This window comes from Capsicum annuum, chromosome 6 (assembly GCF_002878395.1).
Source record: "Capsicum annuum cultivar UCD-10X-F1 chromosome 6, UCD10Xv1.1, whole genome shotgun sequence".
Lineage (NCBI taxonomy): Eukaryota > Viridiplantae > Streptophyta > Magnoliopsida > Solanales > Solanaceae > Capsicum > Capsicum annuum.
This window is the reverse complement of record NC_061116.1, coordinates 212265017-212288794: the sequence shown is the minus strand read 5'-3', so window position 1 is coordinate 212288794 and position 23778 is coordinate 212265017. Positions and strand designations below refer to the sequence as shown.

The window sequence follows — 23778 nt, the reverse complement described above, 5'->3', positions numbered from 1 at the left end:
TAGACAAACGGGTGAAATGGTTTGTAGGGGGCATTTTGGGCCAAATCAGTGTGTTATAGCCCACAATTTTAGTGGTAGGCTCGAGTTTCGGGTGTGTTGTGGGCTGAAAATCGGTCAGGGCATGCCAGAGTGGTTGGGATCATCCCAGTATGGTTCGTTTAATTTTTCATGCCCAATTGGGTGGACAAACGGGCGAAACAGCGCGAATGGTTCATTTTCGAGCCAAATTGGTGTGCTATAACCCACGGTTTCAGTGGTGGGCTCGGGGTCCAGTCGTGACGTGGTCCAAAAATTGATCGGGGTATGCTAGTGAGGTTGGGGATCATCCCAGTGTGGTCTGTTTAAATTTTTGTGGCCATTTGGGTGGACAAATGGGTGAAACGGCATGAACGGGGAATTTTCTAGCAAAATCAATGTGCTATAGCCCATGGTTTTGGGAGTGGGCCTAAGGTCCGGGTATGTTGTAGGCCAAAATTCAACTGGGGCATGCCAGGGAGGTTGGGGGTCATCCCAGTATGGTCTGTTTAAATTTTTATGGACATTTAGTTGGACAAACGGGCAAAACAGTGCGAACGGGGCATTTTTGGGCCAAATCGGTGTGCTATAACCCACGGTTTTGGGAGTAGGCCTGGGGTTCAAGTGTGCAATGGGCCAAAAATCAACTGGGGCATGCCAGGGATTTTTGGGATTGTCCCAGTGTGGTCCGTTTAATATTTCATGGCTATTTGGGTGGAGAAAAGATCAAAATGGTGTCAACGGGGCATTTTCGAGCCAAATCGGTGTGCTATATCCTATGATTTTAGGGGTGGGCTAGGGGTCAGGGCATGCTGCGGGCCAAAAAATTGACCGGGGCATGCCCAGGAGGTTGGGGATCGTTCCAGTATGGTTTGTTAAAATTTTTGTGGCAATTTGGGTGGATAAACGGGTAAAACAGTGCAAATTAGGCATTTTCAGGCTAAATCAGTTTGTTATATCCCATGGTTACGAGGGTTGGCCCAAGGTCCAGGCGTGCTATGTGCTGAAAATTGACCAGGACATTCCAGGGAGGTTGGGGATCTTCCCAGTGTGGTGCGTTTAAATTGCTATCCCTTTTCTTACCTATATTTGGAGTCGTGTCATTGTTGTCTGTGCGGGCTGGTGTTTTTTCCGATCTTGTGATGAGCTTTAGCCGTTCTTTGTTGCTTTAAGTAGTAACATATTTCATTGCAGAAGTAGTCAAAAAGTAGTCGTTCTTTGTTGGAATCTCTCATACAAGATGTCCGGTGTTATGAGGAATGTTGGGACTACACTTTACCTTTGGAAGGAACTACTATTATATCGACTTGCGGTTTGTCTAGTTCCTGATCGGTTAAGTAAGTTTTCAATGGTTTGATGCTGTTATAATCCGTCAGCCTCGCTACCTTTAATGTTGTGCGATTGAATGTTGAAGTAGTGCAGTCTTAATTGTTGGGCTTGGTTGGAGTTGGTTTACCGGACCGAAGAGTGGAAAGCAATATTATTACAATACCAAAAAAGAACATGTCGTGGGAGCAGCGAAAAAAGAAGAGACTCCTTCAACAACAAAGAAAGAAATTGCATAAGTAAAGAGAAAGATAGCCAGTCCTTTTGGGTGGCTAAGAGTGTTTTGTAAAAAGGACCAAGGAGGATCCTATCCCTTAGGAGAAGGAGAAGGAGTAAGAGCTAGCCTTAGGGGCAGAATCGAATGATTAGGAGATAAACAATGAGACAAAGGAGAACACTTAGACAATTCACTTTGAGTACAGGGAAGTTTGTTGGTAGGAATTCCTCAGGGCGTATTACGATTTTTTCCAAGGGGGTGGATCAAAGAGATTGCTCTGAAATGAAAGACTGAGTCTATAGGCGCTGTAGAAAGGATAGAACGTGTGCCTAATTTCTCTTCTCAGATCGCTCCGATACGATGATTCTCCAGGGGGGGTGGAGGAGGTTTGCCAATGCAACACAATAGAAGAGTTCGCTCTGCCGCATAAGATTGTCGAATCAAAATCAACCACGGCTACCATCTGCGGTCCATTTTCGTTCTCTTCCCTGCCCGAGAAGGGGGAAAAAGTGTAGTTTTCTTCTCTCCTGGGCGGATGGCCACTTATGTAGTGGTCGGCCTTCTTACCAGAATGCATTCTTGGTCGAAGAGCCCCTTTTATACTAGTAAGGACGCAGGAAGCAAAGAAACTTGCACGAAGGACATTTTATTCTCTGCCCTCTCCTCTCCAAAGGCCAAGGGAGAAACTGCACCCCTTTCCTTCGGTAGCTCTTTTGGTTTCCCAAGGATAAAGGTAGGTGGAGAAAATCCCACTTTCTTCTCTCCACAAATGAGAGAGAAAATCAGAGAAAAAAACACGTTCTCTCTTTGCGAGATCCGAAAGTAGAGAACGCATAGCATTCTATGGGTACATAGGATCAAACATAAAGTAGTGCTCTCTTGGCATATTTTTAGGTGGTAAGAGACTTTAGGGATTGTTGGAGCTTCTGAGCATAACGAATAAAATCTAAATACGGATCAAGGTAGCTTGCCTGCCAAGCCGATAGGCGAAGGGATGAAGGATGGAACGTGCAAAGTAGATCGTGCACCTGTCGTGTGACCCGTTGGTCCTAAGCAATGTCTTGCACAAAGCGACCCACAACGAAAAAGCTCTCCTTTTTTTATGTTAGGGGAGAACTAAAATGCAACTTCAATCAAATGCGGGTATCAAATCCCGCTGCTGAGATGTCCAGTGGATTCTTAGGCCTTGACGAATGGTCGACCACCTTTTATGTTAGAAGAGCAAAAGGCCCAGGGCATAGCAGGATGAACCAATGTGAATGAGTGTAAGCTTCGTTGCACTAACACGATTGGTGATGACCACACTTGGTGCTACCGTGGTAGCAAAAAAGGCCAGGCGGTGACAATTGAGAGGTTGTCACTGAGCATTCCTAGTCATATAGGAAAAGAGGTCAAATGGCAAGGCAAGGCCATACGCCCGTTTGGATCCTCACAGAGTATAGCTCATATCGAAACATCTGATTGGGGAACAGGGCAATGCCCATGAAGCTCTAGTGGAAAGGGAAGGCCTGCCAAGCTGTATGCCCATGGGTGCAGGATTCTTTGAAAAAGCGCGGGCTGACTCAGAGACCTCGGACCTTGGCTTAGTAATGAATAAAGGGATAGTGGTCGGCCTTATAAAGCTCGCTAAGCCTCGCTTCCCTCTTTCATTCACTTATGTTGTGGAAAATAGTCGTCGGTATTCTATAAGTGACTTGACCGAGTCTATGAAGCTCTACTTTTCTTGTAGTCGGCCCGTAATGGCTCCCTTCATTTGGTTGCCTCCTTTCAGCTCAGAATGCCTAATTCCTATTATTTAGTGCTAGAAGCTAACCTCTATAAGCTCACCCTTTGGGTCTCGCTTCCAACGAAGGAGGCCAAGCATTCTGCCAGACGTCCCGACCTGGGAGCCCTATTCTCCTTTGGTACTTCAGTAGATCTTCATAAATAAAAAGCGCTACTTCATCCTTAACTACAACTACATTACGCAAGCCCCATCGATACCTACCTATAGAGTCAAATTCAAATAAAAAAAAGTGACAACGACTTTCTAGGTTTATGGATTCAGTCAGCTAAACTCCATCAAACTCCTCAATCAATATCAACAAGATGCTGTGACCGCTTAGGCTTGGTTTACTTTGGTTTGAATGTAAACTAAAATAAACGACGTTTACAAAGGGAACCAAAGGTTTCCTTTTTTAGCAGTACGAAAGTAGTTCTACTATTAAGATATTTAATATTAATACAGTAATACATATTAATATAATAAATAATTAATATATTAATACAATAATACATATTAATACACTCTATGTTGTGTTGTTGTTGTAGAACAAAATGTCATTCGCCCTTACTTTGACTTTCTGAGAAGGACTTAAGTAGCTAAGTTTCCAAAGGTGAACACCCCCCTGTCCTTTATAGTATAGTCATAAAGGGCTTCTAAGAAAAGTAAGGAAGAAGGCATTCGAAAAGCCGACCACTATCTCATAGGCATTCCGGTGGTAAAATTGATGACTACACGGCTCTATACCAAGTCATGAGCGATATCGAAGCCAAGCCGCCATCTATAGGCAAAGGGACAAAATCCCGACGAAGGCCCATGCTACAGTAAGCAAAAAAGTAGGTTGAGGTTATGAAGTCACTTAGCCGTATACTATACAAAGGGAAAGGTATCGGTACGGAGTCATATCAGCTATGGATATAGACTAGGCTATAAGGAACGGAGTCTTAAACTATGGACCGAGATTACACTAAGGAAAAAGGAAGCTAGACTGAGAAAACAAGTCAAAGAATGAAGCAACTTCTCTAATAGCCCCGTTGAATAGAATAGGCGGGCGAAAGCTTTTTGCAAAAGTCTTTTTTGTCTTGTAAATGAATTTTTTTATATTTAGAGAGAGGGGGATTCAAGTACTTAGGAAGAGCCATACAAGACAGCTCACGTACGGTTCGGGAGCCGAGCCCCTGTGCAGGGGCTTAGGTCAACACTTATATAATACCCAGTCATCAATTGGAGGCAAGCAAGATGGTGATGAATTGTGATTGGTCTAAACCTTTGACTAACAAATTATTGCGGCCTGCCCAGAATGCCCATACAGACTAAGATCTTATTCATATAGCGAAGAAAGGCCGAGTGGAGGGGGGCAGTCAGCTAGCTGCTTCTTTGCCATGCGCTTTACTTCGCTTTATTTTTTAGAAAAAAGAGACCAAATGAGAGTGAAAGGCAAGGGAAAGTGATAGAAAGGATAGTCCCTCACGCGAACTAATACTACTAGAAAATGGTGATACCATTAGTGAAAGAAGGACCAAGGAGGGTCTTATCCTTCAAGAGAAGAAGGAGTAGGAGGAGTCAGTTTTCTTTGATGATCGAGGAAGGTAGTTTCGGACAATTATGCCATTCGGAAGAAGTCTTCTACAGAAGAAAATCCTATTATGAGTAAGTGGAGAGGAAAGATCTCCAGAGATTCTTATCTCATTTCATTCCAGTGGCTCAACCAGTAACCAATGGCAAAAACTCAAAAATCCATGGTTTCCCGGTAGAACCCTATTTCGCCCAAGTTGTTTCGGAACCGGAAAAAAGAAGTGGTTTTTCACACATCTTGCTCATAGTGAAGGTCCCACTTGTATATCGTATTTGGCCGAAGAAGCATCGAACAGGTTGGAGTTCTTACCTTCTTGGGTCTCCATGGATCAAGATCTACTTTTATTATATGGTCAATACCGATCTACTTTAGTAGATCATATGGATGTAGAAAAAGCAACTAATTTGGATGAAATAGAAATATCTCTTTTCCATTTCTATTTAACCAGTTCATATCTTTGTTTTGTGTGTTCCTACGAGGAATTTGATCTCGAAATACCACCTAAATAACTATGGCTAGAGTGTCAAATATGTCGGGAAGAAAGAGGCTGAGGTTGGGTCGGACGACATACATCTTGGTTGGTTCCACCACCACTAGATATTGGACATATATATAATCTTTCTTCTAAAAAAGGGATTCTTATATATATATATATTTAGAAAATAAGTGCAAGACCAAAACCGAAAGCCCTTCTTTTATTATTGTTCCTCCCAGATACATGGCTTACATACTTAGCTCAACATTCTTGGAAAACAATCGAATCAAGGGTTTGGAGAAGAAGTGGCCATTCAATCTTGTGAACTAATCGAGACAGAAATTGGAAAAAGAGATATGAACAGAGAGGAATAACCAATCGATGAAAGAACATGAAACTATTCTATTTCAATAAAGGTATAAGAAATGGTTGGGGGCAATGAAGTAGGTAAAGTGGTTAGATTTTGTGAGATATTCCAACCACTACTGGATGTGATTCCAAGAGCTGAACGAGAATGAATACCACACAGAAGAGTAAAGAGCAGGCTACCTAATAGAACATTTAACCGATCCATTCTGGATCGACCGAATTGGTACGAAAGTTGTAACATGGGAAAACCACAGAAAAATGACTTATTTGAATAACTCGGTGACCTACCAATTGTAGAAGTAGGATTTTTGGCAAGAAATAAGCACTTAAATAATAAAATTCAAGTGTACCATCTTTTTTCTCATTTTGAGGAAAAGGTGAGGAAGGAAAAGAAAACAATGGAGGGAACCAAATCGGACCTAAATGGGAATGACATGAAAAGTCTTTTTAAAACCTAGCATTAAGGGCATTACGATGATATACGAGAGGAATAGAGAAAAACTCATGATTGGTGTGAAGGGGAAGATCTGTTTATGATATATTTCAAGAAAGAGTCGTCTCATTTCCTTACTTTTTATAATTCATTCACTTCAAGACTGGTTCTAAACGTTGTGTAACATCATCTTCAACCAACCTCCACCGTACTTTCGGTGCGACAACTAAAGAATTTATTATACAATAAAGAGCTACTTATATACATTTACTAAAAGACTGACTTTCATTCATTATCATTAGTCCAGCGTGAAACTAAGAATAAGAGAAGGAGGCATGTAAGCAAACTGTGCACGCTAAGAGAAGAGGAGAGATGTTTGCAATTACTATCACAAGAAAGCTTCCCCCTATTTTCTAAAGAGGCACCTTACTTCATTCGTACCTTCTTGGCTTAGGCTTCCAACTGAAAAACATAGCCTTGCCGCCCTGCCACTAGCAGAAGCTAAGCTCTTGAAAAACACGCTAAGAAAGGTTCGTTCTGTCACCCTTTCTGTGGAACAGTCCCCCAGTAGCGGAAGAGAGGGTTACCGTACATACAAGAGTCTTCCAGTTCTTACGAAGCTCTTTCTTACCAGTCAATCAAGTAGTACAAGAACTATATCTTATCTTATATCTCGGCGCAGTGGGTCGCCTTTGAAATGTTTTTTATAGATAGAAGAAAGTATTAAATAGATAAGGAGTAAATGAGTGAGTGAGTCCTCACCTGAGCGATTTTGATCACCTAGCAGGCCTTTTATTTGGTTGGTAACATCGCCAAAGCATATCATCAGATTTGACTACGAAGGAAGGAAATCGAAGTGAAAGGGAACCATCTTGTGCAAGGCAACAATAGTTGGTCCTCTATCATCTTCTATTTGGTAGACTTGGTAAAAGAGCCCCGACTTATTTCCAGAATTTGAGTTCGACCGCGGCTAAAGTTGCAAAAATAAGATCTTGAATACCACTTTTAAATAATCTATGGAGCATGACAGGTATAGGAACTACTAAGGGTACTAAAGAAAGAATAACAACAACTACTAATTCATCAGCTAAGATATTCCTGAAAAGTCAAAAACTAAGTGATAAAGGTTTTGTGAAATTTTCTAAGATGTTAATGGGTAAAAGGATTGGGGTTGGTTGAATATATTTTCCGAAATAACGTAATCCCCTTTTTGTAAAACCCGCATAGAAATATGCCACTGATGTGAGTAAAGCCAAAGCAATAGTAGTATTTATATCATTCGTAGGTGCGGCAAACGTCCCATGAAGTAATTGTATGATTTTCCAAGGTAAAAGAGCTCCTGACCAATTAGAAACAAAAATAAATAAAAACATAGTGCCAATAAAAGGATCCCAGGGCCCATATTCTTCTCCAATTTGAGTTTTACTCATATCTCGAATGAATTCAAGAACATATTCGAAGAAATTCTGACCCCCGGTCGGGATGGTTTGTGGGTTCCGAACTACTATAGTGGCTGAACCTAATAAGATAGAAATTACAACCCAAGAAGTAATAAGTACTTGGCCATGTACTTGGAAACCCCCTATTTGCCAATAGAAATGTTGGCCTACTTCCACACCGGATATATCGTATAACCCCTTTAGAGTATTGATAGAACATTCATATTGCCTTGCCCTCTGAAAAAATTGAACTTTAAACAAAATTTTTTGATTCAACCATCTCTTTTTCTACTTGAATCGGATATTTGTAATACTAACTAAGATTTATAATACTAATAAATCACATAATATCCCCAGTTATTTTTATCTCTTTTTTGAAATTCAGAAATAGTAAGCGATTCCATAAGGGATTTCTGAAGTAAGTTATTTATCTTATTATGTTATTATTAATCAAGGATTTCTTATATAGCTAGAATGACCCTCACAAATTGCGAATACTAATTTATTAAGAATTAATTGGATTGAGGATATGGCAATATCATTCACTAGAATTGAAATATCTGCGAGATCGGGGTCATAATTTGTATCAGTTGAAAAAATTATTGGAATTCCTAAAGTAATACACTCTCGCAGGGCTGTATATTCTTTGTTCTGATCAATAATGATTACAATATCGAGTACCCTTGAAATATATTTAATCCCACCCAGATATGTTTGCAAGCAAGATAATTGTCTTGTAAACATAGCTGCATCTCTTTTCGGGAGACGATTGAGCCTCCCTGTTTTTTGTTCCATTCTCAAGTCCCTGAACTTATGAAGTCTTGTTTCTGTAGTGGACCAATTTGTTAACATAGAGCCAAGCCATTTTTTATTAACATAATGACACCGGGCCTTTATTGTAGCCCACTCTACTGAATCAACTGCTTCATTTTTGGTACCAATAATTAAGAATTGTTTTCCCCTACTTGCTGTGTCAAAAACTAAATCACAAGATTCTACTAAAAATGAGCAGTTCTAGTAAGATTTGTAATATGAATACCCTTATGCTTTGTAGAGATATAAGGCGCCATTTTAGGATTCCATTTCCTAGTACAATGACCAAAATGAACTCCTGCCTCCATCATCTCTTTCAAATTTATGTTCCAATATCTTCTTGTCATTTCTCCCCACAACCTCCCCCTTTTTTTATTCTTAAAAAAAAGATGAGGAACCTTGAATTGAAATAAATAATTGTTCCGACGGAACCTTCTCTTCTACCGTAGATTGGACATAGATACATAACCCAAACCATTATTCTTTTCTATTCATTATTTTTTTTATTACTAATGGAAATAACCATCCCAAATGCAGATAGCGAAAGAGATGAATCCGTTGTTAGGAATCATTAAATCCTATAAATGATTGTTCGGGTATGGCGTGAAAGTTTTTTGAAATACAACATGCTCATTGAATGATAAGAAAGCTATTTCTACTTAGACAATTTAAGATACTCAAGGATTGCACGTTCTGTTCTAGATTAAGCAGGTCTAATTTAGGGAATTATCAATAGGCTAACTAAAAAAAGACAATTAGGGATTCATTGTAATTCACACATTTATTTGGAAGATACTTATTCAGATGAGTCATACCAATAGGATAAACCAAATGAGTTCTGCATCATGAACTTTGTACTGCGCACATTACTTAGATGGGTTCTAGAAGGGCATATAGGAAGGGATGGAGAAATCCTGAATGAAGAAATTGAATATGAAAGAAAAGACAAAGAAATGATAAAATATCGAATTCTATTTCTTTGGATCTGAGCTGAATCTTGTCTATTTCAACCCCCCTGGATTCGAATTTTGAGCCTTTCAACAATTAACCAATTTTACCTTTCGAATATGTATTATGTATTCAAATTCCTTTGAATGAGAGAAGAAAAACAAGGAGATAGAATCCAATTCTTTTTGATACTTTATCTAAGAAACTCTACCCATCTAGAACATATATGGGGTATATCTCGCCAAACTAGATAAAGTTATTATTCTAATCTAGACTCTAAAAGAATATGTATGTTGATTCATATCAATTAATTAGAAACTAATTCTAGTGAAGAGAGACCCATACAAATTAATCATGTGCCAGGAACCAGATTTGAACTGGTGACACGAGGATTTTCAATCCTCTGCTCTACCAATTGAGCTATCCCGGCTATTCCCAATCCAAAATTTTTATCAAGGTTGGGACTGGTAACCCGAGGATTTTCAGGGCTATACCAATCCTAATTCGAACCTTGAACATAAGGATTTAGAGTCCTGCGGTATTCCTAATTGGAACTGGTGGGATGAGGATTTACAATCCTTTGGTCTACCAATCCCAATTGGAACCTCGAACATGCGAATTTTTAGTCCCCATTAACAGGAGGATTTAGAGTCCTCTGGTTTTCCCAATTGGAACCGTTCGTTAACATGAGGATTTTTAGTTCTCTTTTTGTTACTCAGTTCTCTGCTTGTTACTCTAATTTTATCTTAACAAATTTGATCTTAACACATAAAAGGGTTTTTGTCAATAGGTATTTGTCAATTAAAGGGACAAAAGTCGATTAAAATTTTTTATCAAAGCTAGGGAATTTCTTCGATCTTCAAAAAGATGACTTTGTAAGTTTCAATATTGAGTAATGATATTGGTAATCATTCAACTAGGGATTCCTTGCTCAAAGATGTTCAGTTCTATGTGTATCATATATATCACAAGGCTTAAGAGAAATCCATTTATGCTAAAATCCATTTCTAAAGAATAGAGTGAATGAGAAAGATAAGAAATTTGGAACTGCTAAGAAAAGAGGGTCGAAGAAATAGTTGGGGGTTGAAATAGTCTTTTTAGGGATAGAGGGACTTGAACCCTCACGATTTTAAAATTCGACGGATTTTCCTCTTACTATAAATTTCATTGTTTTCGGATTGACATGTAGAACGGGACTCTATCTTTATTCTCGTCTGATTAATCAGTTCTTCAAAAGATCTATCAGACTATGGAGTGAATGATTTGATCAGGGATTCGGATCATCATTAATCATTTGATATAGTATTCAATACGTATGTATATACTTTTATCCTTCACTTCATTCCTTTTATTTTTGAATTTTTGATGTAAAGATTCCTCTACCAACACATTTAACTCCATTTGTTAGAATAGCTTCCATTGAGTCTCTGCACCTATCCTTTTTTCTGAACCTTCATTTGTTTTCAGAAAATAGGATTTGGCTCAGGATTTCCCATTTTTGTTCATTCCAGGGTTTCTCTAAATTTGAAAGTGATCACTTAGTAAGTTTCCATACCAATGCTCAATCCAATTAAGTCCATAGAGTCTACCGATTTCACCATATCCCCCTTTCTTTTTGTTTTGAGATTAGGATCTCATTGTGATGTCATTCCTTTTTATTCTTCTTTCATTTATACTGGAACCATTGAATTCATTAGATACTGATTCCTATCTCAAAAATGTGTTTTCTCCTCTTTAATTTTCTTAACTATCTTCTATAGGTGACCTTTTTTATCCAATCAAAAATGATTTTATCATTTTGGAATCCGCAATTCAATATAGATAGATCTATACCCTATCTATATGTCCCTCTTCCTGTCATTTTTCCATTCAATTTGGAATACTTGAACGATCGATTCTTGTTTTTTATCTTCACTTTCACCTGAAAGTGAAGGAATGTCTTATTAATTATAACTAACCATTCCATTAAACAATTTTGAAATAAATATAGAATGAGAGATATATATGATATAGAATCAAATATAGAACTGTAATAGAAAAGATTTCAAATGCCAAAAAAAGAAATGAAAAAGAATATTTACCATTCAAATTGAAAATGAAAATAAAAACAATATTAACAACATTTGCAATCACTATTTAATGATATTAGTATTAGAACTATTATTAGAATTGTGAGAAATCGAAATTCTAGATCGCTATAGTAATCCTTATGCTCTACAATCTAGAATATTCAATATAATATTGAATATTTAATAATTCCAATTCCAGTAGTTTTGGCAATTACTATGCATATAAGATTTCTATGATGTGGGCTCGCATAGCTCAGAGGTTAGAGCATCGCATTTGTAATGCAATGGTCATCGGTTTGATTCCGATAGCTGTCTTTTCATTATTCTTTTGTTTTGTTTCCAAAGGAATATTGTTATGTTGTTTTGAAGGGTGCAATAATCCCTTGAATTCGGTACCACCGAGTATCACCCCCCCAAAACAACGTGCTCTTTCAGGCCTTTCAACCAATCGATATGACCTCGGAGAGTCGCTTTTGCTAAAACTCGAGACGTTTCTTGAAAACTCTCTTCAGCTACTTATTTTCGTTGTTATGGGAATCAGTACTTTTGTTCAGTAAGGGAATACAAGTTTTTCTGGGATTTTTTTGAATTTGAATCTTACTCTTCCCAACTCAAGCAAAGCGCCCCCACACCTCTTCTTGTCTTGCAAGCTCCATTACAACTTCAACCTACTGCTTATCCCTCCTGCTCTACCACAACAGCTGTAATAAAAAGCTCCTATTCAGGCTCCCTTGGCTTTTCAACAATCTATCCAATATCATCAGATACCTCAGAGGAACTACAAAGTTTTAGTCCCTTATGACTACACTTCGACCATCTTTGATAGATATTTCCCTCCTAAGGGGATAATCCAGGAAAGACTACCCACATTTAGATGGGAATAGAAAGAGAAAGTTAGTCTCTGACCCTGTCTCTAGTATGTATATGCTTTTCTCATCTCGGTGAGCCCATAACCCTTATTCTCAAGTATTTTCGTTGCTGGTAGAGAAAGTCCTCTTACCGCTGGTGGTGAGTGAGAACCGTTTCTTTCCTTCTTTACCCTGAACCCACTCCTACTCCTACTCTAGGGATTGATTGACCCAACCACCTCTTTCGGCATTGTTAAGCCTTGTTCCACTGGAACCTTTTGTTTTGGGCGAGAAACCTCTCTTCTATTCGCTGGGACCATGCCCAAACTCCCTACTCTCTAGGTCGATGTAGATGTAATTGAGTAACGGAAAGAGATAGAGATTAAAAATTCAATCTTTCCAAACCCCGTACTCTTAAGTAGAAAGAAGCATATGCTTAACCCATTCAACTTTTTTCCTAGCGCATTAGCAACTGTAGCACCTCCTGTTCTTACTGAAGCTCTATCTGCTGCTGCTGTAAAAGTTCTTGTAGTTGTTCCTACTAAACTAGTAGCTACTTCTGTGAATCAATTACCCTCTAGCTCATATCATTCCTAATGAAGCTCTTTCCCCTGTCTTAAACCACCGGCTTCCGCTCCTAACGACTGGCGCTTAATCCCTTTCTAATAAAAAGACTCTTCTCTCTCCAAAAAGCATAACCTACACAGGATAGTCAAAGGGAGAGGTAAACCCATATTCTACCCGTATTCTACACTCCGTCACCGGGTCTTAACCCTGAGGCGAAAGCCCTTACCTCTCTTACCAATTGGGCATTTCTTGTTTTCTATTCATATCATAGAATTGGAGAATCATCACTTACTCTTACTGAGATGAGACTGCACTTATTGTTCATTCCATACAAGGCGCCAAGGACTCTTTCTTTTCCGAATGCTGACGACCCAGAGCAAAAAAAGGTTTAGAATCCCTTAAGCTGTCTATGGAATTTAGCTCTTAGTCCTCTTTTGGGGAATTAATCCATTTTTAGGCATTAGAAAGACTCTTAATTCCACCCCGAATCTCCACACAAAAAGGAGATTCGGCCTAACGCTTTCACGATTCATATCCTTTAGCCTGCGCATTCGTCACAATGTTCACTCTTTTATACTCCACTTGGGGCTAAAGTACGTGAAGCCATTTTTTCCCAAGATTGAAAGTCATAAAGCAAAATGGGTAGATACCCCGGGAATTTGGGTATCAAGGCATTTTCCTTAATGGAATGCTACTTCATAATGCAATTCGATATCTCTATATAGCTGTAAAATAACATTTTTTGAGAAAGTGAGGAGCAAAATAGTAAATACTTTGAGTCTTCGGAGTGAAATAAGTAGGAGTGTAGCATTTGAATCCAAAATTCCTCGAATGCTTGGTTGTAAAGGGCTATAGTCAGAGAGAGGGTATGGACTTCAATGAAGTATTCTCTCTTACTGTGAAAGACAACTCTATTCGCATCTTGCTTTCCATGGTTGCATTCTTTTGATCGGTATGATAGGAAGTGGTAGTTAAAAAATCTTTCTCTGCTTTGAATAGAAATTTTTTTTTACCCGAACTAGGTATTCAGTGTCTAGTTCAATAGGACTAAGAAAAAGAATATAAATCAAAGTAGCAGTAATCAAGATAGCAGGCAAAGTCCTATCCCCGAATTCCACTCCGAGTGGGAAGAAAGTCATTGCTAGCTGTTTGAACAAAGACTTTCTTAGGCCGCAGGAAGAGCATCTCTCTCTGTCTATTGGTTCATCTTTAGATCTTCGTATAGATCATCGAGAAGATGCCTACCTATTGTTATTCCTTTGGATTCGAGATGATGGTATATAGGAACCTTGTGTCATCAAATGACTCTGTCTGCTGCTTCATCATTGATTTTCCCCTATAGATTGTTGGACGTGATTCTGGGTCTTTTCTTTTCTAGGTTTTCCCCTCTCTACCTAGGACGCATTTAATGGCTAAGCTCACAGGCTAGGGGCCTATCAAAGGAAAGATCCTATTTTGGTGTAATCAATAGCTTATGATTCTCATTTTACTCAGCGTTAGAGGATCTAGAGTTCCAGTCTTCTTATTTATATTCCGCCAGTCATAATCAAAGACTTTTCCCCTTCTATTACTTTGCGAACCAGTAACAAAGTGCTTAGTATTGTCCCTGCATATGCTGTGGTGTTTTCCCCTCCCTGTAGAATATGCGTAGGAGGACCTACTATAATGGATTCTCCTCCTGAAATCAGAGTATCAAGATCTTTTCCTCACCTCATCCCGCTATTCCACTTTCCTTTCACTATGTGGTATGTGGTGTCTTCATTCCCCGTAGTTGTATTAATAGTCCCTGGTAATAGGAGTTTTTCCCCAAGGAAGGAAGTTTTTAAATCTCCTTCAAGCAAGTAAAAGCTAGCAGTCGTAGGGTAAGCCCTTTTGTCAGCCGTTGAGCAAGTAAGTTCTTTTTTAGTCAGTTCAGAAAAAGAAAGTGCCATTCCATCTACCTTCGAGCTCAGCTAATCCCCAGCCCTTTCTATTGCAGTTGCAATAAAAGGGGAATCCATTAGATCAGTAAAGCAAGATGGATTTTCCTAAGAAGAGAATCAAGCGACTTCTGGACTTTCTATGGCTAGCCCCTCTATCAATTGTGATTTCCCAGACATGAGGAGTTCTCTTTCTCTAGTTTGAGCTCCAGCTCGCTAGTTTGAAAGTGTTTACTTTACAGAGGGTAATCTAGTAGCAGTACCGATCCCGATGGTGATCTCCTTTTTAGGGTCTAGGCCGGTACTTTTCCCATTATGTGATCAAGGCTGTGATAAAAGCCTATTTTGTAAATCCAGTTAAAGGCCAACAAATGAAATCTCTAAGTCTAAGGAAATTTTTTTTACTTTACACCGGTGTGAGACCCTCCTTTTCTTTTCCTTCCTTGTGCGAATGACTAGACTCAATTTTCTAAAACCAGTAAAGATATTTACAATTCTCTTCTCAATGTCGTGCCAGATGAGGGAATAAATACAAGTACAATTATTTCATCCAAGAGTCTGGAAGTTTCTAGTGCTTTATTTTTATCGGTTAGTTGCCAGTTTTATTCCTGCCAACTCATTGTTTCCTTTTAGTAGTAATGAGAAATTATGAAGTATGACTGATTCACCTAAGGCCATAGCTAATCTGATCTTTCTTATCTGATGCTATTCCTGTGCAAGAGAGCCTTGTATGGTCTAACGTCTTGGTGCTTTGGAGAATAGATTCATTTCACCAATGCTTCGATCACTTCTCGCTCGGGACTTCTTTCTTGATATCTATCACTGGAGAAGCTTACCTATCTTATAGTTATGACATTGGATACTCAAAAGACTTCGCCTATAGCTTCTACTTCTACAACTATAATTGGGTTATCCTAATCACCACCTTCCTTCCTGTCTATCTCCTTCGGTCAGGTAGTTTTAGCTCTTTATTTGAAAAGAAAAGATGGTTCCATGGATCGGGATTCTTTCAGGTAGTGAAGCACTAAGAAACTCATTTAGCATGCCTTTTTGAATCAGATTAGGTAAAGCATTCCCGAAGTTCAGAGATTGGAAACAAGGCATAGGCAGGAATAGAACTTTTATATGATAATCCCAAGGGCTGGTTGAAAGCACAAACACTCCTGAAAGAGGAAAAAAACCACTTTATCAAGTTTTTAGTGAAGTACGATAGCAACTAAAGTCTCTGCCTTTCACTCTGACTTGTCATTCATCGTTTACTCTTCTTTGCGCTGCGGTAGGAGAGGTAATTGATAAGGAGTTCCAACCATTATTTTGGATGAATAGGCGTGTTATGGTTCTTTGCCTAATTAAACTTTCACCTGGTCTAACGGACTAAACCCCACATGGTCTTCCTACTTCCAAGTCAAAGCAAGACCGCTTATGCAAAGCTAGAATCTAGTTCCAGCGGAAGACTCCACTGGGTGGGGACTTTTCCTGGGGAAGCTTTTCAAAGAGCGGATTCTCAAATTTTCTCAGGAATGAAGTAGAGTTTCAATAATTTCTTTCAGGTAAGCAGGGAAGGAAGACCTTACTCTGACTATGCTGGAAGTCAAAGGAGTAGCTAAGCAAAGCTGCTTCGATGAAAGAAGAAACTTCATTGCTTGTTCTTCACTCTTCTTTCCCTATCTTTATGCTTGAATATTCCACTTTTTTCTTCTGCCTTAGATTAATACCTTTCTTTAAGTATACACCTTCCTTATCCTTAGAGGAGTCCTGATATGGTCAATTTCCTTTCAAAGATGAATTCAAGTCTAGTCGACCCTTGAGTGATGCAAGCTTGATAAAGAAGCGGAGTTCCACTCTTTAACCTTCTTTCTTCAGGTTCGATGAAGAGAGAGGATAGATTGAGGCTGCTAGTGTGAAAGAACCCTTTCTTTTCTTGCCTTCAACTGGGCTAAATGAAGAAGAGTTAGTCTGATGACAGAGAGGGAAAAGCAAACTCCTAGTAGTCCTTTCCTTATGGTTGCCGTTTAGGAGCTAGTATTCACTCACAAAGGCAAATGCTATACTTAAGAGACTAGCTGAGGGTGGATGTAATTTAGCTCGACGAAGATTAATTCTACTACTTCCTCCTTGACACTCAAAGTCTGCCCCCTCTTCATCTTCCGAGTCATGCTCGGAATGAGTATTTTACCCTTTAGATCTATCCAAAGAAAAAGAGTTCAGCTATCTAAGATGACTAATAAAAGATCAATCAAATAGACCTTGCCTAATAGATTGGAATGGGGTTAGCTAAAATAGGCAAAAGAGATCAATGAGTTGTATATATTAGACAAGAAATTTTCTTTGCAGTCATACTCTATCATCTAAGTGCCCATCCAACCTGTTCAGTTTCATCCAAGAAAGCTGCATCAAATTTTTGATAGAGTTTGATCCTTCTCTTCCCACCAAGGCTAATCCACAGCTGCTAAGGAGATTGGACGTGACTTACTTTCTACTTTCTCTAAGATTGTATGATATGCATGATAAGGAAATTACCAAGAGATGAGGAGTAACCAACCCCAACCGAAAGAGAAAACAAGTGAAACCACTTTCCCGAGGGACAAGAGAACTTTATCTGATCCCTTAGATATGTTATTTGATGATAGAGATTTTGAACGAACTAAAACCAATAACCCTATGTATATTATATAGATTATGTATATGTAGAAAAAAGAGATCCGTGACTTCCGAGCTTAGCTCTTTTCTGGTGCAGATGAATAAAGGAAAGAAGTTGAATTTGCTAAAGAAAGTGATTCCCGCTCGAGAGAAATTCTTTTTATTACATTCCCGGCTCTCAGCTATCTCTTTCCATTTATCCCGTGCGTGGGGAATATATAAATGTTTTTTACTATGATTTTCGGGTGGGAAGAAAGTGATTAACATCCCTTTGAATGAATAGGCTGCTAGAATAAGTTTTTTGAGAATAGGTTGTTCAAGCATATCCTTCTCTCTAATAAGATAAATTAGTTAACTACCTGTCCTCCAAGAAGCGTCATCTCTTGGGTGTTTTGTTTCCCTTTTTTCTAAGTCATACTCATTCCGTACGATGAAGGATTGGGCCTCCTCAGTAATGAAAGGGGTCGTAACTCATCACATTACTGGGTAGATTAGTAAAGGTGCTTCTTAAGGCCAGTAGTGCTCTAGCGATGGCGATTCTAACCCCTTTCCTCGTAGTAGAGAGAGAGAGATCCGCACAAGCAAGCTGTTCTGGTAGGGAATACCTGCTGACATAACTCAAAACAGCTAACTATAGCCCAAAACTGTGAGCATCGCCGACCCTAGTCAATTATGGGTGCCCACTACTACTACTGGCTGCCTTTGGTTCGAGATAGGACTTTTGAAGAAAAAGAAACTCCTCCGCAAAGGGTAGAGAGAATCGAGTTGGCCATTGCTTCAGGTTATCGAGAAACTTCGTTAGAGTGGAAAAACATAGAAAGACTACCGCCTCGCCTCCAACCGCATCTCATGTAATGTTAGTGTGCTTGTCACTGAACACTAACCTACCTTCATCTCAATAGAATTCCTCTCTATTTTCACACCAACTGTAAAGCTTCCTTAGTCACATCAAGGGTCACCGTCACCATACCAACTCCTTCTGCCAGTTCCCCTTCTTCCTCTTGTATGACCCCAACTTCAAAAAGGCATTTTCGGGGTAATAGAGACCAAGAAAGAGGGAAGCTTCAGTTAGCCTTAAGGCATGGAATCTTCATTCTCCTTAGCTTTTTTGGTTGAGGTAAGGTATAATGTAAGGCTTGCAAGTTCAATGCTTGAAGCATTTTCCTCTTAGTTTAAGCTCTTGGATGATATAATCCATCTAATCAAAAGGAAAAAAGGATAGACAGTCCAGCAGGTGTATAAGGATGAAGTGAAGAGGAATTAAGGATGGCTTGGTCACCTCTGGAATTATGAAATCCTTTTCTAGGCATGTTCCCAATACTATACTAGTGAAAGAAGTTCCTTGCCTTTTGTTTTGCTAGTGGGCTGGAGCAGACTTCCTTCTTTATGCTCATAGGCTTAACCAACCTAGAGCACGGTGTGCTTGTATACCAGTAGGCTATTACGACACACCGAAGACCTTCAGCCATAAGACTTTAGGTGTAATGACACAACTATTATATGACCACTTACGCATTGATATGTGAATACGATGGGATACGACCTGCCGGAATGTCTTTCCATTGGTATGTAGTTTGATCAATACTTCGCCTTATCCGTGCTCCTTGGAAACATTGACTCTTCAATAGATTAGATTTATCAACACTTAAGAAAAGTGTTACTTTCTATTTGACTTACCGTCTTTTCTCAGTGGATCAGCCACATAGTCCGAAGTAAAGTTAGTGATGGGAACTTAGCTATCTTTTGGTCAGGTTTTTCGAGGTTGGTTCCTCTACTAGAATAGGTCCCGAACGCCTCATTTATCTTACTTTCGGTGCTTATCTTTAATTAGAAGATGGTCACCCGCCCTAAGAAAGATCGGTACAGCAGGCCAATTCACGCATTTTCCGCAGAGTACCAGCGCCAGCCGTATGAGCTAAATTTCTATTTGATGGCAAAAGAAGAGCAATCGGCCCTATGAAAATCACATCTTTGACTAATATACACGGGCTTCTGAGAGGATTTTTTTAATCAAGCCAAGAGGAATCGATTTACCAGTCCGTACCAGGTAGATTTAGGAGTGACTGGCAGTGAATGCCCGATAGCAAAGGTACAAAGTAGACTCGGCTTAACTTCACTTGAGTTCGGTTTCCCCTGGAAATGATGGAATAAGATTTTCTTCCTCTTAGCGACTATGAGCTCATAGGGAGCTGGAATAAACTTGGTTAGTTAGAAATAAAAAGGGATAGGATTTGATTAGCGCGCTTTCTGCCTGTCCTTTCGTTACTCTGTCGATGGTATGCCTGAGATGGCAGTCTTCCTACTTGGCTTGTACTCGAGATCCAATGTTTGAAAGATAGCCAATCCTTATCTAGTAACCATTCTAAGTGGGAGTTCAGATCTATGTTCAAAGAAGGGGGTCTATTAGCAGAGCATCAATAATCGGGTTATGGGTATTTGTAATCGGAGTTAACCAAACTTCGATTACAACTACCCTCTTGGACAACCTCCTATTTCTGGGATTTTTCCAAGGGACTACGTGCTCTGATGCACCTAAATTCTGATATCCTGCGCCCTTTCACCAGTGATAGTAAGTCAACTGGTGCCATTAAGAAATCGGTCCCTAAGAACTCACCCAGTATCCATCTATCAAATTGAATAGAGGTAGCAGGATCTAACAACCACCTTGGTGTGTTCGTGATATCCCACCCTGCTCCCATGTCATAACATTTCCAGATCAAACCAAACAACACTAAATCATAGTCAACATTTGATATTTTCTAGGATCTGCTACATATAGGAACTTCCATCAATTGATCAATGGTTACTTCTACTAATAAAGAGACAATACAGTACCATGAGACCCATTTTAGCCATTTTTTTACCCAATTGAGTAAAACAGTGCATTTAAGGATTTCTCATTCACCATCAAACACCAACTATTCTGGGAAGAGCCATATCTCCTTAGGTTTTGAATCCATCTGAAGATAATCCATTAAATTTCCCTTCAGATAAGGATTGGGGTTTCCAAACCTTCCAATCTAATATTCTAAAGGTAGAGGATGTGACCTACCTAGCTTTCGAGTAGCAACCTTTAATTTTTCCCATCATTTTGACTGGGTAGAGTAAAGACGTGAACGAACCATATATCCCGCTCCTCCCATCCTTTGTAAAATGGAAAATTGATTGAATACTTGGTTGAGAGATTGCAAAGACCAAGAGTTGTCCTACAGGAAAGTAATGACCGAAGAGATATGGGAGATAAATCCACTTGCATGGACTTAGTCCAATACCTCTTGGCAAACTCGATGATACCATTATCAAAAATTATCGATTTTGATTCTGAAATGGTAACACCAAGCCTATCCAATAACTTCCTGTACTGCTCCACCATCTTTAAGTCGGTGATCAGGATATCATCACCTAATAAAGTGTAATCAACAAAAGAAGCTGTCCTCGTTGGGTATGCATATTTTGTAGCCAACCACACTATATAGTGATGTGAAAATGAAAAGATGGACCAGGATCTGTAGTAACCAAGAGGTTGTCCAGTAAGAAAGGCTATCTCAGACATTTTCTTAACAATCGGTTTATCCAATAAAAAAGTGTTAAGACCCAGAGAACTGTTGACTATTGAAGATGCGAGAGTACTCACCCACATACAAGACATGAGGGAATATATCACACTCAATGGCCAAAGGTCCATTGTAGATTTCAAATCAAAAGAAAAGCAAAATAAACTTTTCTTCTTCTTTAAAATATGCAATGGATGTTCCTGGTGGAAGGTTCCATCAGTTGGAATTCTGGATAGAATCTTTATAGCCCATTTATGAACAGGAAACAGGATTCTTTGCTTGATATAATTACAAATTGCAAGGATCCATCTCTTACCTCCTCCCTCGATCACCTGAGCTAACCTACCTGTTACCAATGGAACCCCGGTGTAGGCCCCTAAAAGAGAACTAAAGTAATGACCTACATATTTTTCAAAATATTCAAAGTAGTTTATGGCAAACTGAGTATTATTGGAATCAAAAGGGTAATATACCATTTTTGACCACAATATACCAGGTGAAAAGAACCCATTTAGAATTGAATGAATTTTATTTATATTCCAGATAAATGCCGCCAATTCATGCTTAAGATTAAAAAAATATTGTTGTCTTTAGCATATTTTCTGGCTATCTTATTGACGTTATCTTCCTCTTTTAATCCAAAACTACGGATGAAAGTTTCTAACAAGGGGGTACTTTTCTAAGTAGGTTCCCAAGACATTCCTAATTCCAAGGGACTATCTTTCAGGAATGGTAAATAAATGGGTTGGAGATCCTTGAATAAAGTTTTCATTTTATCTAGGACTCCTAGGAAACAACCAATATCAGGGTATGGAGTGGCTATAGAAGAGAAGGTTGTCTTTCTAACCATTTTGGCAACTAAAATCAACTTAGCCAAACCAAACCAAGAGAGGTATATCCTTACCAATCTATCACCATGATAAAACTTTGCTCGTATACGTTTTCATAACACTGCAGGTATGATCCGAGGGATACCACACCTGGTCAGGGAGATTGGAATGGAGAGGGAATCACCTTTTTGGTAATTTCATGAATAATAATGCTACAGGGAGACTGTACACTATTTTAAATACAAAGCAGTGAACAAAAAACCTGATCTCTATTTCATGGTCCGAACTTTTCAAACAAAATCGCATCCCGCAAGGTCGATCTCTCTGGACATGGATGCATTGGTGACTAAAGAAACTCGAAAGAGAAGTCCCTTTAATCGTCGGGCCTGTTCAAACAGACCACGCCAAGAGAACTTGGGTGACCTTTCGATCGTACTAAACAAAATGGAATTCTTAATCAAAATTTATTATTTATAATAAGTGCAATCTATTAGTCATTCCAAGTATCTCTACTCTCCCTATCGGACCAAACAAGTCAGTCTCGGGGGAAGGCGCCTGGGTTCCAACCAGGGTTTATTCTCACTTAATCTCGAGCACCCTAGGGTGCAAGCGAAAGAGTTCGAATAAACTAGAGATTGTAATAAGATATTAGTGTTACAACACTAATACTACAAATCTAAATAACTATCTTATCATTCTTTAGATAGTTAGATTGATCCGTAATATTAACTTAGTAACACACACCCTTATTAATGATCTATTCGACATCCTTAGAATAACCAAGACAGAATATATGACTACATGCTCGGAATATCCTAATAAAAAAGTTGGAAAACTTTCTAACTGGAGTTGTGTAACTCTAGATGATGCCAAAAAAAGCCCTTCCTCGAATTCGAACCGATGACTTTCTTAGCCTATTTCTAAAGGGCGGACTGATCAACTTGCATGTGTTAAGCATACAATTGAAGTAGCATGATTAGACCTTCTTATCACTTTTTCAACTAGCTATAAACTTCAACCCCCCTTCTCTGACTTAGATGGAGAAATAAGTAAGCAAGACTTTCTACCCTGCTTTTCGTTTTTGAAAAAATAGCGAATTACAGTGAATTTTGCCTTCAACCAAGCATTCACATTCCAAAATCAAGAAAGATCACTCTGAAAAGTAAGCCTTTTCTTATTATATAATATCTTCGCCATGGATGATAGAATTCCTCCTGGAAGCGAAGGCAGGAGGAAATCCTATTGATTCACCAGTTTTTAGAATAAGGCTCTGGACTTAAAACCACCCATTTTTAGAATTCTGGAAGGCGGCACCTAAACTAGTCGGACTTGCTTGAATCTATAGGCTTACCGGACTTCTCTATCTATTCAATTTATTTTGTTGCAAACTCTTCCCCATGCTTATTTCTTACCCCGGCCCTGTAGTGGATCTTGCCCCCTGTCCTAGGCCTATTGAGATCTTTCCCTGTGTAGGTAAATTTGGGCTCAGGAGGGGAATACCCAATTCATCAGAACTTCAACCAGAAGAGGTAGGCTCGGGTTCCTGGTATAGGTATAAGAAAGCTAGTAGAGCTAAATAAAGGTAGACTGTACTTCTATACATACTGAGCTGAGGTCCTCTCCATAGGGATAAACTATCTTTGCCATACTTCCTTGATAGGTGAGACTTCTACGAAAGAAAGCACGGATAAGAATAATTGTCAGTATGCAATGATTGAGAAGCGAAGTAACTCGACTGAAAGGAGAGGAGTATTCAGCCACTTGACTGGTTGGAAAGGGACAATGTAGTGTATTTCTCAAATGAAACGAGTTCCTTGTGATATGTTGAATCTTTAATGAACTTCCATCAATACTTTAGATTGATCTTGAGGAAGAACGTCTCATGGATCTCTCCTTGCTTGTTAGAAAACCTTGGAGAATACTATGTAGTTGATCCCTTCTTATGATAGATTTTAGCACTAGCATGGTTTGCTTCGAC

General features: G+C 39.1%; 1 non-coding gene and 3 pseudogenes across 1 annotated transcript; 2 read left to right on the top strand and 2 right to left on the bottom strand.

Annotated features, from left to right (window-relative positions):
- Nucleotides 1-1720: 1720 nt before the first annotated feature.
- On the top strand, nt 1721-2677 carry LOC124899345 (annotated as a pseudogene).
- A 2248-nt stretch (nt 2678-4925) lies between these two features.
- On the top strand, nt 4926-5405 carry LOC107874719 (annotated as a pseudogene).
- A 279-nt stretch (nt 5406-5684) lies between these two features.
- On the bottom strand, nt 5685-6303 carry LOC124899344 (annotated as a pseudogene).
- A 3427-nt stretch (nt 6304-9730) lies between these two features.
- TRNAF-GAA lies at nt 9731-9803 on the bottom strand. Its single transcript has one exon. It is a non-coding gene; the product is annotated as a tRNA-Phe (tRNA).
- Nucleotides 9804-23778: the final 13975 nt, after the last annotated feature.